Source organism: Nycticebus coucang, chromosome 6, assembly GCF_027406575.1.
Source record: "Nycticebus coucang isolate mNycCou1 chromosome 6, mNycCou1.pri, whole genome shotgun sequence".
Classification (NCBI taxonomy): domain Eukaryota; kingdom Metazoa; phylum Chordata; class Mammalia; order Primates; family Lorisidae; genus Nycticebus; species Nycticebus coucang.
In genome coordinates, this window is record NC_069785.1 from 89,115,362 (window position 1) to 89,131,136 (window position 15,775).

The 15,775-nt window shown below is 36.3% G+C and overlaps 1 long non-coding RNA gene across 1 annotated transcript in view; it reads right to left on the reverse strand.

Moving 5' to 3' along the window:
- The window catches only part of LOC128588364 (uncharacterized), a 62,072-nt gene that overhangs the window by 6,889 nt on the left and 39,408 nt on the right, over window positions 1-15,775 (reverse strand). The window lies entirely within an intron of this gene.

The window sequence follows — 15,775 nt, forward strand, 5'->3', positions numbered from 1 at the left end:
TTGAATTTCAACCTTTGTTCAAATCCCTGTCCTTCATTACGAGATTGCTTAGTCTCTCTAAGCATCAGCTCATCTATTAAGAGAGATAAAAGCATTTTGCTCCTGGTCATAATCAAAAACAGGGACCAGACTTATCTCACTACAATTTAAAAATGAGGAAGTATTTTAGACAGTAGACAACAAAAAGAGCTGGACTGGGATCTATTTGCAGAGAAAAACAAAAATGGTGCCCTGACTTTGGCACATCTCAGACCAGCTGCCTAATAGAGAATACCTGTCTAGAACCTGATAGTTACCCTGGGTTGAGGGGTCGTAGATTGAAGCCAGGAGACTAAGGTGACTGAAATTTGTGGGGTATAGAAACAAGACAGAAAGGAGCCACACAGAGAAAGATCCCAAAAAATCTGGATAGACAACTTTGTTGATAATTGGACCAAAAGCTGTGAACACACGTAGGATGAAATTCCATATGACAGGCAAAGAACAACCACTGAAAAACAACTGTGTAGTTGTATGCTAAAAATTCTGAGATCTTATACAGAGAAGAGAAGAATTCTCCTGTTGACCATATTCAAAAATCCTCATTGATCACTGTGTTAAATGACACAGCCTTCCAGAATAAAGTCTAGCAAACTTTTTTTTTTTTGAGACAGTCTCATTATGTCACCCTTGGTAGAGTGCCATGGCGTCACAGCTCACAGCAACCTCAAACTCTTGGGCTTAAGTGATTCTCTTGCTTCAGCTTCCCAAGTAGCTGGGGCTACAGGTGTCTACCACAACACTCAGCTATTTTTTGATTTCAGTTGTCCTTGTTGTTTGGCGGGCCCAGGCTGGGTTCGAACCCGCCAACCTCAGTGTATGTGGCTGATGCCATAACTACTGTGCTATGGGCACCAAGCTGAGTCTAGCAAACTTTTATAAAGACAAAATACAGCATAACAATTCAACAACATAAAATTCTAACTTTTCTAAATAAGTAAATTGTGAACCGGTTAACCACTAGAAAAATTAGTCAATAGCAGTAAACTCAATTGGGAATGATAAAAAGGAAAGATACTTCACAGCTAATTCCATAAGATTGGTATTACCCTGATAATAAAATCAGCCAAACACAATACTAAAAAGAAAACAGGCCAGGCGTGGCAGCTCATGACTGTAAACCTAGCACTCTGGGAAGCTGAGCTAGGAGCATCACTTGAGCTCAGTAGTTCAAGACCATCTTGAGCAAGAGTGAGACTCTGTCTCTGTTAAAAAAGTAGAAAAATTTGCCAGGCATTGTAGCAAGCACTTGTGGTCCCACCTTCTCAGGAGAGTAAGGCAAGAGGATCACTTGAACCCAGGAGTTTGAGGTTGCTATGAGCTAGGATGATGCCATGGTACTCAAGCCTAGACAACAGAGACTCTGTCAAAAAGAAAAGAAAACCTACAAGCCAAGTCTAGAAAATTTAAAAAATAATATAATAATATGTGAGATTTGTTCCAGGAATCCAAATTTGTCTAATATTTGAAAATCAATCATTGTAATTCAACATATTAACAGAATAAAGGAGAAAAACCATATGCTTAACTGCATAGATACATAAAAAGCATTAGATGACATTCAGAACGTATGTATGGTAAAATCTCTCCTCAAACTATAATAAAGATTATAAGATGATAGTGGGCAACTTTCTCTGGTTCCTGTTCTTAACAGGAATGCTTTCAAGATTTCCCAGTTTACAATGATGTTAGCTATGGGTTGGCTGTATATGGCATTTATAATTTTGAGACGTGTCCTCTCTTTGACAATTTGTTAAAGCATTTTCATCATAAAGGGATGCTGAATTTTATAAAATTATTTTTCTGTGTCAATTGAGAGGATCATTTGGTCTTTGTTTCTGCTTCGATTTATGTGATGAATTACATTTATAGATTTTCATGTGTTGAACTTTCCTTATATACCTGGGAAGAAACCCGCTTGGTAATGGTAAATTTTTTTTTGATGTGAAACTAAATTCAGTTAGCTAAGATCTTTTTAAGAATTTTTGCATCTGTATTCATAAGGGATGTTGGTCTATAATTGTGGAGAGTGGGCTGTGAGATGGCAGGGCCTTACAGCCTGGGGAACATTCAGGGTATGAGCCCCCAACTGCTTCTTCTCTGTTCCCCAAAACAGCCATATTCCTTTGTCACATAGATCTTTCTTTGTCTAATTAACTATGCAGAGATCCCTGTAATCCTTCCCTTCCCTCTCCTTGTCATATGCTAACAAAGTTAAGTAGTAACCACTAAGTCACATAGTGACTTTTTTTCTTTTCTTTTTTTTTATTGTTAAATCATAGCTGTGTACATTAGTGCAATCGCCTGTACCCTTTCTAAGATGCACCATAGATGTGGCCCCACCCATTACCCTCCCTCCACCAAAACCTCCCCCCTCCCTTCCCCTTCCTTGGTCCTTTCCCCATAGTCTTGTGCTATAGTTGGGTTATAGTCTTCATGTTTGGGCAGCACCTGTGGCTCAACAGGGTAGGGTGCCAGCCCCATATGCCAGAGGTGGTGGGTTCAAACCCTGCCCGGGCCAAAAACTGCAAAAAAAAAAAAAAAAAAAGTGACTTTGTTTTGTTAATCCTTGTGATCTTTCCCTTCTTGCTTCTTGTTATATGTTAAAAAGTTGAATAGAAACCATTAACAAGATAATTTGTCTTTGTTCAAGTCATTTAATCTTCTTATCATACTCTAAGACCAAAAACGTCTTTTGTTTATGCTATTTCCTTATATTGCCTATGCTACTTCCCGCTGGACAATACTGTACAGATACTATAAAATAAAGCTGATTTGGTGCTTTGGGACTGACTGCAGCCGTCAGCTCAGTCAATCCTCCCAATCCCATCCTTTGTTTCCATGTCTTCTCTTATGCTGTATTTCCTCATTCCCCATCAATTCTACTCTGGTTCGTTCCCCTTCACCATGCTGGTTAGCGATATATAATATGATTCTTTTGTTATGTGTTTTCCTGGCTTTGGTATCAAGATGATATTGGCTTTGGAGAATGAGTTGGGGAGGATTCCTTTCTTCTCAATGTTACAGAATAATTTCCTCAGTATAGGTACCAGTTCTTCGTTACAGATTTGGTATAATTTAGGTGTGAAACCATCTAGTTCAGGCCTTTTGTTGTTGTTGTTGGAAGGTTTTTTATTGCTGCTTCCATTTTGGTACTTGATATTAGTCTGTTCAGGAATTCTATTTCTTCCTGACTGAGCCTGGGGAGGTTGTGTGTTTCAAAGAAACTGTACATTTCTTCCACATTTTCAAGTTTATGAGCACAGAGATTTTTATAGTATTCAGAGATGATGTTTTGTATTTCTATATTATCAATTTTGATTTCTCCATTTTCATTTCTGGGTGAGCTTATTAGAGTACTAGCTTTTCTGTTTCTGGTTAATCTAGCCAGAGACCTGTCAATGTTTTTTTTTTACTTTTTCAAAGAACCAACTTTTTGTTCCATTAATCTTCTGTATAGTTCTTCTGTTGTCTACTTCATTTAGTTCTCCTAAGACCTTTCTTATTTGTTTTCATCTGCCGGGATTAGGACTGTTTTTCTTTTCCTTTTAGAGTTTCTTGAGATGATTTATTAGACTAGTGATTTATGACACATCTGTCTTTTGAATGTAGGCATTTAGGGCAATAAGTTTCCCTCTCAGAACTGCCTTCGCTGTATCCCACAGATTTTGATAACTTATATCCCCTTATCATTTAGTATGAATAATCTTGATGTCCATCTTCATCTCTACATTAACCCACTATCATTCAGCATTAGGTTGTTTAGTTTCCGTGATTTTGTGTAGCAATGAGTGTTTCTGTTGGAATTGATTTCTAGTTTTATTCCACTATGATCTGTGAAAATACATGACATAATTTCTATTTTTAATTTGTTGAGACATGTTTTATGGTCTAGTATGTGATTGATCATAGATTGCTCCATGAGCTGAAGAGAAGAATATATATTCAGTAGTTTTGGAGTAGAATATTCTATAAACATCTGAAAGGACCATTTGTTCAGAGTTTTGTTTAATTCCGTTATTTCTTTGCTTATTTTCTGTCTGAAAGGTCTGTCCAGTTCTGTCAGTGGGGTGTTGAATTCCCTGGCTATTCTGATACTTCTGTTTATCATTTTGTTTAAATTGAGCAGGAATTGCTTCTTGACCCTAGGCACTCTTGTGTTAGGTGCACAAATATTTAGAACTTTTAAGTCTTCTTATTTAATTGTCACCTTTCTTTCCTTACTTTTGTTGATTTGAGGTTCCAGCAGAACAATCAGATAAGAGAAGGAAATCAAGGTTATCCAAATGGAGAAAGAAAATGTTAAATTTTCACTCTTTGCTGATGATATGATCTTATATCCAGAAAACCACAGAGAATCAGCTAAGAGATGCCTGGACTCGATCAATAAATTCAGCAGTCTCATTTTACAAAATTAATGTACATAAATCAGTAGCTTTCATATATGCCAACAACAGTCAAACTGAGAATCAAAACAAAGATGCAAGATATATCACAATAGCAACAAAGAAAATAAAATAACTAGGAAATATTTAACTAAAGAAGTGAAAGACCTCTACAGGGAGAACATGAAACACTGAAGAAGGAAATTACAGAGGATGTAAAAAGATGAAAAAACGTATTATGCTCATAGATTGGCAGAATCAACATTGTTAAAACATCTACAGTGCCCATTTACAGATTCAATGCAATTCCCATTATACTACCAATGTCATTTTTTGCTGACCTAGAAAAAATAGTTTCATGTTTTTATGGAACCAGAAAAGGCCCTGAATAGCCGTTGCAATCTTAAACAATAAGAGCAAATTGAGAGACCTTGCTTTACCAGATTTCAAACTACACTACAAGGCCATAGTAACCAAAACAGCATGGTACTAGCACAAAAAAAAAAAAAAGACATAGACCTCTAAATCATAACAGAGAACCCAGATGTGAAACTTATCCTCATATTACCCATCTGATCTTTGACAAAGCAGATAGAAACATACACTGAGGGAAAAAAAATCCTTATTCAATAAATGGTGCTGAGAAAATTGGATAGCTATATTCAGAAAATTGAAACAGGATCCAATCTCTCTTCACTTACAAAAATTAGTTCATAGGGGATAAACACTTAAATCTAAGACAAGAAATTATAAAATCCTAAAAGAAAATGTTAGAAAGAGAAACCCAAAGACTCAACCACAAGACTCCTAGAAGTCATCAAAAAATACAGTAATGTTTCAGGATATAAAATCAATGTCCACAAGTTAGTAGCCTTTGTATACACCAATAACAGTCAAGATGATAAGCTAATTAAGGACACAACTCCCTTCACCATAGTTTCAAAGAAAATGAAATACCTAGGAATATACCTAACGAAGGAGGTGAAGGACCTCTATAAAGAAAAATATGAAATCCTCAGAAAGGAAATAGCAGAGGATATTAACAAATGGAAGAACATACCATGCTCATGGACAGGAAGAATCAACATTGTTAAAATGTCTATACTTCCCAAAGCAATCTACATATTCAATGCCATTCCTATCAAAGTACCTACATCGTACTTTCAAGATTTGGAAAAAATGATTCTGCGTTTTGTATGGAACCAGAAAAAAACCCATATAGCTAAGGCAGTTCTTAGTAATAAAAATAAAGCTGGGGGCATCAGCATACCAGATTTTAGTCTGTACTACAAAGCCATAGTGGTCAAGACAACATGGTACTGGCACAAAAACAGAGCCATAGACACTTGGAATCAAATTGAAAACCAAGAAATGAAACTAACATCTTACAACCACCTAATCTTTGATAAACCAAACAAGAACTTACCTTGGGGGAAAGACTCCCTATTCAATAAATGGTGTTGGGAGAACTGGATGTCTACATGTAAAAGACTGAAACTGGACCCACACCTTTCCCCACTCACCAAAAATTGATTCAAGATGGATAAAGGACTTAAATTTAAGGCATGAAACAATAAAAATCCTCAAAGAAAGCATAGGAAAAACACTAGAAGATATTGGCCTGGGGGAAGACTTCATGAAGAAGACTGCCATGGCAATTGCAACAACAACAAAAATAAACAAATGGGACTTCATTAAACTGAAAAGCTTCTGTACAGCTAAGGACACAATAACCAAAGCAAAGAGACAACCTACACAATGGGAAGGGATATTTGCATATTTTGAATCAGGCAAAAGCTTGATAACTAGGATCTATAGAGAACTCAAATTAATCCACTTGAAAAAAGCCAACAATCCCATATATCAATGGGCAAGAGACATGAATAGAACTTTCTCTAAAGATGACAGACGAATGGCTAACAAACACATGAAAAAATGTTCATCATCTCTATATATTAGGGAAATGCAAATCAAAACAACCCTGAGATATCATCTAACCCCGGTGAGAATGGCCCACATCACAAAATCTCAAAACTGCAGATGCTGGCGTGGATGTGGAGAAAAGGGAACACTTTTACACTGCTGGTGGGATTGCAAACTAGTACAACCTTTCTGGAAGGAAGTATGGAGAAACCTCAAAGCACTCAAGCTAGACCTCCCATTTGATCCTGCAATCCCATTACTGGGCATCTACCCAGAAGAAAAAAAATCCTTTTATCATAAGGACACTTGTACTAGACTGTTTACTGCAGCTCAATTTACAATCGCCAAAATGTGGAAACAGCCTAAATGCCCACCAACACAGGAATGGATTAACAAGCTGTGGTATATGTATACCATGGAATACTATTCAGCCATTAAAAAAATGGAGACTTTACATCCTTCGTATTAACCTGGATGGAAGTGGAAGACATTATTCTTAGTAAAGCATCACAAGAATGGAGAAGCATGAATCCTATGTACTCAATCTTGATATGAGGACAATTAATGACAATTAAGGTTATGGGGGGGGGAAGCAGAAAGAGGGATGGAGAGAGGGGGTGGGGCCTTAGTGTGTGTCACACTTTATGGGGGCAAGACATGATTGCAAGAGGGACTTTACCTAATAATTGCAATCAGTGTAACTGGCTTATTGTACCCTCAATGAATCCCCAACAATAAAAAAAAAAAAAAAAGGAAAAAAAAAAGAAAGTGAGATGACATGGCAGAGAAGTAGAGTTTTACAGCTCCGCCTGGGGAAGGACAAAGGGCTGAGGAAAATTAACTGGGCCTTTGGCTAACAACACTGCCTTCTAGATGCATGTAGTGAGAGGGTTCCGATGCACACAGGCCTGGGCAAGGGCATGCATGAAAAGTGTAACTTTTAAATCATAAAATCAGAAAAGTGCTGAATTTGGATCAAGGAAAAGATAAAGAGGGGGGAAATGCCTGTGAGTGTGCATATTACCTGTCATAAAACACAACAAGTAGGGTGGTGCCTGTGGCTCCAAGGAGTAGGGCACCAGCCCCATCTACTGGAGGTGGCGGGTTCAAACCCAGCCCCCGCCAAAAACTGCAAAAAAAAAAAACACAAAAAAACACAACAAGTAGACAAAATGTGTTCAAAGTAGAGATTAGAAATATTCTGAAAAGCTCCCTATAGCAAAGGATAGTAAATGAAAATTAACGTAACAATAAACTTGATTCTTAATTTCAAAAGTACAAAAAAAAAAAAAAAGAAAATGTTGGAAAAACTCTTCTAGATATTGGCCTAAGCTAAGAATTTATTAAGAAGACCCCAAAAGCAATTATAGCAACAAGAAAAGTAAATGAATGGCACCTGATCAAATTAAAAAGCTTCTAAACAACCAAGGAAACAAACAATAGAGCATATAGACAACCTATAGAAAGAAGAAAATATTTGTATCCTATAAATCTGATAAAGGTATGATAATCAGAAACTACAAAGAACCCAAGCAAACCAGCAAGAAAAAAAAAATCAAACAACCCTATTAAAAAGTGGGCAAGAGCATGAACAGAAACTTTGAAATGAATATATACCAATGGCCAACACATACATGAAAAAATGCTCAACTAAACCTAAATGCAAACTAAAACCACAATGAGGTATCACCTACCTCTAACAAGAATGGCTGTTATCAAAAAGTCTGAAAACAACAGATGCTGGCGCGGATATAGAGAAAAAGAAACTCTTATACACTGTTATGACACTGTTGTGCAGACACTGCTGTGACTGCAAACTAGTACAACTTCTGTGGAAAGTTGTAGGGAGATATCTCAAAGAACTAAAAGGAGACCACCATTTGAGCCAGCAATCTCACTACTAGATATTTACCACCTCCCCCCCCAAAAAAAAGGCATTTTGTCAAAAAGACACTTGTACTCAAATGTTTATAGCAGTACAATTGACAATTGCAAAGATGTGGAAACAACTCAAGTCCCCACCAATACATGAGTGGATCAATAAAATGTGGTATATGTATACCATGGAGTACTACTCAGCCATAAAAAATGGTGAACTACTTACCTTTGTAACAACTCTACTGAGGGCAATAAAGTAAGACTCTGTCTCTACAAAAAAAAAAAAAAAATTGATAAAAATCTAAGTTTTTCCCCTAAAATTACAAGCAAAATAAGCATAGTCACTCTTCCCTCTTCTACTCAACATTATTCTGGGAATGAGTGGGTTCTAGCCAATGCGCTAATACAAGAAAAAATCATATAGATTAGAAAGGAAGATGAAAGGATTATGTATAAATCCTGATACATCTATTCTCAAAAGCTACTAGAATTAATAAGTATGTTAATTAATACTTGCAGGATACAAGATCAATAGAAAAAGTCAACTGGTATCTATTGCTAAGAACAAAAAGTAGAAATTTAAAAAAAAAATTGCCTAGTATGTCAATGAATATAAAATATTTAGAAATAAATTTTATAAAATATGTGCACTTCTTGTAAATTTAAAACTGTCAGACTTCTGAGAGAAGTTAAAATCTCCAGATCAGGGATTGAAAGATTCAATTATTAAGATGTCACTTGTACTTAATTTGATCTACATAGATTCATAATTCCAATTGAATCCAGTTTTTCTTTTTGTAAAAATTGATAAGATGCTTCTAACGTTTATGTGGCAATGAGATGTACTATAATAGCCTGAAGATTTTTTAAAGCATAAAGTTGAAAGACTCACACTACTAGATTTACAAACTTATCATAAAGCTACAATGATCATGACAGTTTAGTATTGACCTAATAACACGGGGTGTCCCAGAGGATGCCCATAAAGGCGCCATACAAAGGGGAATGGGAAATGGCAGCTAAATGTACTTTTTAATAAAATATTTGTTATGACATTTTATAAAATATTTACAAAATATTCTCTATGTGTTGACCACCTCTTTGTAAAATAAAAAGGGTACATTTAGCTACAATTTCCCCTTTGTCCTATGTATGGCACCCTTATGTGTGACCTTTGGGGCACCCTGTAGAATTTAATCAATGGAACAAAGCATAGAATCCAGAAATAAAGAAGTATATACTTTTTCTCCTGGACACACGCATACAGTTATGATCAACTGATTTTTGACAAGAGTAATTCAAGGGGGAGAAATTGTCTTTTCAACAAATAGTTCTAGTATAATAGGACATCTAAATGCAGAAAAAGTGAAACTCAGCACCTCACATAACACACAAAAATAAGTCAAGATATGTCATAAACCTAAATGTTGAATCCAGATTTATAATATTTGTCCTCTTTGGAATGAGTAAATATTACCTAGATTAGACACAAAAAGACCAAAACTGAAGACAAAATGATAAATTGAACTTTATCAGAACTAAAAATTCTGCTTTTCCAATGAGCACTAACAGACTGAAAGTGGAAGCCAAAGACTAGGAGAAATGATTTACATTATAGATGCTGAACAAATAACATGTGTTCAGAATAGGTAAGGAACTGAAAAAAAAACAAAAAACAAAAAACTTAAAAATGTAAAATCCATCCTCTAATAAACAGAAAGAAAATTTGAACCAACAACTTATAAAAGAAGATATACAGCTTGCCGATTAGCACAAGCAAAGATCCTCAGTAAAATCTAATCACAAAAATGGAAATTTAAAACCATGGTGAGATACCACCACATATCCACAGGCGTGGCTAAAATTATAAAGGCCAGTAATACCAGGTGTTGGTGGGAAGATGGAAGGACTAGAATGCTCACACATGGCTAATGGGAATGTAAACTCATACAACTATTTGGAAAATAAGTTAGCAGTTTCTTTGAAAGTTATATTCCACATATAATGCAGTATTGCTACTTTTATGTATTTACCCAAGAAAAATGAAAATACATGCTATGGCTATTCAAAGACCTTTAACCAAATGTTGATTATAGCACTATTCACAGTAGCCGAAAGCTATAACCCATAGATAAATTGTGGTTTAGTCACACAATGGAATTCCACTCAGCAATAATAAGCTCAACTACAACTTGAACTTCACCTTAGAAATGAAAACAATGTGACCTAAGCATTTGTACCCTCCTATTAATATGAAATTTTAAAAACATTGAACTACTGAAACACCCAATAAAATGGACACATCTCAAAAACACTACGCATTATGCTGCAGAAAGAGAAGGCAGATCCACCGGTGTGCAAACTTCATGACTCCATCATGTTAGATACTAGAAAAGAAATCCAGTCCCTGGCTGCCTGGAGCAAGGATGGAGGGGAATTGCCAGGAAAGAAGCACAGGGAACTATCCGGTATGATAAAATGTTCTGTAGTTTAATTATGTTGTTGGTTATAGGGCTGTATACATTTGCCATAACTCAACTTATACACATAAAATGGATGTATTTTTATATGAAATATACCGCAATAAAATTCACTTTAAAAACAATATTTTTAGAGGCTTAAAAGTCGGGGCAGCTATCGCTAACTTTCTGTTATGGGCTAAATTGTATCTTTGTAAAATTTGTGTGTTGAAGTCCTAAATCCCTATATCTCCAAATGTAACTGTATTTAGAGATAGGATTTTTAAAGAGATAATTAAGGGTAAATAATAATTAATGACCTCTAATTGAGGTCGTTAGAGTGAGTCCTAATCCCATGTGATTGGTGTCTTTGTAAAAAGAGATTAGAACATACACACATAAAACACACACAGAAGACCATGTGAAAATACAGAAAGTGGCCATCTATGATACAAGGAGGGGGCCTCAGAACAAAGCCAACCCTACTGACAATTTGATCTTGGATTTCAAGGAAATAAATTTCTGTTGTTTAAGCCACTCAATCATTGGTACTTTGTCAATGGAAGCAGAAAACTGATACATTTTCCTAGAGGGTTATGGAGATAAGTAAATGGGTTGGTAAAGTATTGGAGACACATAAAATATTTACATCTTCCCAATAACTAGCAGGGCTAGAAATATTCATGCTTATATTCAAGATTAATTAACAAGCCTAAGACTTCTTTCCAACAGCTGGAAAGTTTCTAAACCCTTTTATCCTAACACTAGAATAGAACCATCTAAATTTCTAGGCTGTCATGATTCTAGTACCAAGCACTAAGTTGAAATACTTTAGTGAAGTACCAAGTACCAAGTTGGAATACCTTAGCGAAGAATGACCCAGAAATGTATCAGTGGTTATTGAAACATTACTGCTATCCTAAGCCCACTCTCTCCCCAAACTCTCTCTTGGTCCCTCCCTGGAGATCCTCCGCATCCTCCATGATCCAGCATCTGACAAACATGATGGCATCTGTTCTGATAAGGCAATGCCCTACACCTTACCTGTGATCAGATATTTTGAATAGCCCTGGTGTTTAAGGGCACATTTTGATACTAAGGAGGAAAATAGTAAGGATGAGTAATTTGAGAAAACAATTTTTTAAATTACAGATTTGATTTCTAGAATGTGTTCATTTTGTTGGCCACATCTCAGCCTAAATCACTTCAATATAAGCACACTTCATACAAGATAATGTTTGCACTGTTTCTAAGTATCAAACCTTACCTATGTATCCAAATGTAAGGGTCAGGTCTTGATCTATGTTCTCTAGTGTCAGGTGTTTGTGGATATCTTCACACTCCCTTGCACATAAATAGAAGCCAGAACTCTGCGTGTGTGTGCATGTGTGTGCTATGATAAAGGACAGAACCTCTCTGGTGTGTTGGCAATATATTCACAGAAAACTGCTAACAATGCTCTGTGCATTTAAATTACACGTGTAAGCACTGTGCAGAATTTACAGCATTTTGCTTGAAACTAAAATGAAAGCAAATGAGAGCACGTAAAACAAAAACTGTCAGCCGCTGCATTGCTGCTCCAATTGCAAGGTCATATAATTATCTCCAACAGCTTAGATGATCTGGTAGATCTGGAAGAGACACCAATGAGATTTTTCTCTGGCTTTGCAGAAAAGCCCCCTTGTCTGCTGAATTCAGCGCCGCTGTTTGTCATGTGTAACTACACGGGGTAGGTTTTAATGAATTGAATACCTCTACTGTCTAAAAATTATGGGTCAGAAAAGTATTGAACTTCACTTTGATATCTTAGAAATACTCAGATCTCAGTCTCTGCCATGTCCTGTCATTGTGATATGGCCTACCCCTCAGGATTGACAAGAATTTTTATTTGAAAAGAAGAATCGTGACTCAAGTTCTGACAGTTAAGCTTCCCACTCTGTGGAGGCTTAGAGTTTGAAGTATGGAATTGAAGTCAAACTATCTGGATAGAGAAGTGTGGGAAGCTTTCAAAGGTTGAGGTTTTAAGAACTGTGTGTGGGATGGAAGAAGAAATTGAAATCATCAAATGCTAACAATTATTACCTTTATCATCACATCATCACCAGCATCATCAATAAAGTTTTATTACCTCCTACTAGTCTAAGGCATTCTTTTATGCACAGGAGTTATAAAAAGACATATAATTGATCATTCTTTCCAAAGGTTTATTGTCTAGTATAGAAGATAATTCCTACAGCTTAAAGAAGAGGTTGTATTTTGACTTACTGTCAATATGAGCAAATGAAATGAAGTGATTAAATGGAAAACTAAAAGTTGTGTGGCATCGCTTATACTTCCATCTACATGCAGTACACTGCCCGGTGGGACCTGGGATGACCTCTGATGTCAGCTGGACATGAGCTCGTGTCTAGGTTCTGTCAGTGTTCCTCTCAATTCTAAAATGGCCTTTTTTTTGAGACAGAGCCTCAAGCTGTTGCCCTCAGTAGAGTGCTGTGGCATCACAGCTCACAGCAACCTCCAACTCCTGGGCTCAGGCGATTCTCCTGCCTCTGCCTCCCAAGTAGCTGGGACTACAGGCACCCGCCACAATGCCCAGCTATTTTTTTTGGTTGTAGTTGTCATTGTTGTTTGGCAGGCCCGGGCTGGATTCGAACCCACCAGCTCAGGTGTATATGGCTGGCGCCTTAGCAGCTTGAGCCGCAGGTGCCAAGCCTAAAATGGCAGTATTAAACTTTTGAGAAAATCAAGTAAAATAACTCATGCAAATATAAACCACACATGAAAAACAATAGCTTTAATAAAAAAGAAAATTAAGTGTGGCAAAGAGCTAATGCAGAAAAGTAAGAATCAGAGACATAAGTGTGGAGCATAAATAGAAGTCACATCTTGGAAAAGTTCGAGCTCTTTTCCTGTAGCCATTGAAGAAACTTTAAATGTTATTTCAGCTGGGTAATATTTTACGGAACCAAGAAATGGGACAGAATGCAACAGATCTTTTTTTCTCTCTCTCTCTCTTTTAATACATAAAGGGAGAAAAAACATACTATCAAGAACATCTCCAAAAGAATACAGGCAAAATTGACACTTAAAATAGCATCCTTAAGTGGCAGGATTTAATGACATAGGATTGTATCTTTTTTCTCTAGGTCAATTTTAGGAAACAACTTTTAGCCACAGACAGAGAAGACTCCCTTGTCCTTGCTTAGCCCGTTTAATTAACAAGGTATTTTACTAAGGAAATAAGAAGTTCACACCCTTAAGATACAAATATTACTTTCAAGATTTCCATGCATACCCACTGTTTGGCTCCCTTAATATTTTGTAACAAAAAGTATAGACATAAATAAATAAATATAAAGGAAAAACAGAGTTCCCAAAAGAATCCCTCTAATTGTTACTCAAAAACTATTACTTACTTACACTGGACTCTCAAACTTAGCTTAGTCTCTCTCCCTTAGTTGTTCCACAGGCCTGAGATTTTCTGCCCCTTAACAGGGGTAGATTTAAGAAATTGATTCATCCAGGGTCAAAGTTGACAGACCACTACATCTGTCATTTAAGGTGACCTTCCCAATAGTTTTTTAATCCCAAGATGGATTAAAACAATTACGCTCTGTACTCTGCTGACATTGAGCAGTGGCTTCCCACTTTTGTCCAAAACATATTGCCAAGTTTCAGATAGGCAAAAATTCTCACACAAGTGCAAGCTATGATAACATACCTGCATCTCACACTGTCACTCATTATCATCCTTTTTTTTTTTTTCTTTTTTTTTTTTGGCCGGGGCTGGGTTTGAACCCGCCACCTCCGGCATATGGGACCGGCGCCCTACTCCTTGAGCCACAGGCACCGCCCACTTTTTACTTTTTTTTTTTTTTTTTTTCATTATCATCCTAATCGCTGATCATGTGTTGGCAGAGACTAATGTGAGACTTGCTACTCCATACCTAGGTGTGGTGTCCAGTCCACAGCCAAGAAAGAAGGCTCAGTAGAACTGTCCAAAGACACTCTGTGAAAAAGTGAAAGTCTCTACTAGGCCCTGCAAAGAATCCTTTTTATCTAATTGCAAATGTAAGAAGTGTCCTCAATTTTGGAAAAACCCGTAGATGAAATTTAAGGTTGAATATAAAATATCATTAAATTTGAGGATAAAAAATACTGGTGTAGTTCAAAGAAGTTATGAGATGGAGGGAAGATGGAGAGGAGCAAGACACAGTGGGACACGAATGCCTTTATTTTACAGAAATAGTCAAACCATTCTGTAAAATAAGATACTGCCTAAGTTAATAAAAAAGAGAGAGAGGTTTAATTATATTATTTAAAATTAATAAGATAGGCAATATAAGCATTAAATAGTAAAATAGGTTATATAGCTTGGGTATCAAGATGAGGGGAAAGGTGAAGTAGTGTTAGTGAGCTAAGTTCTTTTTCATTAGTAACAGTGGGTTATTAGCCATGGTTTAAAATTGTTACAGTGAAAGACACCCATGTATTATTTAGAATTATAGTGATGAGTCCTAGATGGAAGAAGATTTGAAAACAGGAATAGTCAATGTCATTACCTCTGGCTAGTATTTAGGAGCAGAAGGCAAAAGTAAATCTCAGTTGCGTTTAGGCTTGGCAAGACCTCTGCTATATAAATACGGTGTATGGGTTTTTCCTTTTGAAAAGCATAATAAAACAAATATACATTTAATATTACTGTCCGTATGTTGATTGAAAAGTAGTAAAATTAGGCCATTTTACATATGTACCTAAGGCTTTACAAAAAAATTATTAAACACACTCTAACAATTATGAATTATAACTATGAGATTATGGTTCCATTTGCCACAATAACTCTGTGGCTACACTGGGTTGCTATTAATAATTTCCCTCCTTACTATAGATATAGCAACACATTGTTGGCTCCCAGAAGATAATTTATTAGTGGAAAATATGTACATGGTTGTTAAGTGGCCAAGAAAGGGCTCTAACCCAAGTCCTTAACTTCTAGTTCAAAACCATTTCCATTAGAGGGGATGAAATTTTAACTTTCCTTATGTTTAAGTGATCAGATAACCTTTTAAACTTGCTTAGAATATAACCTTG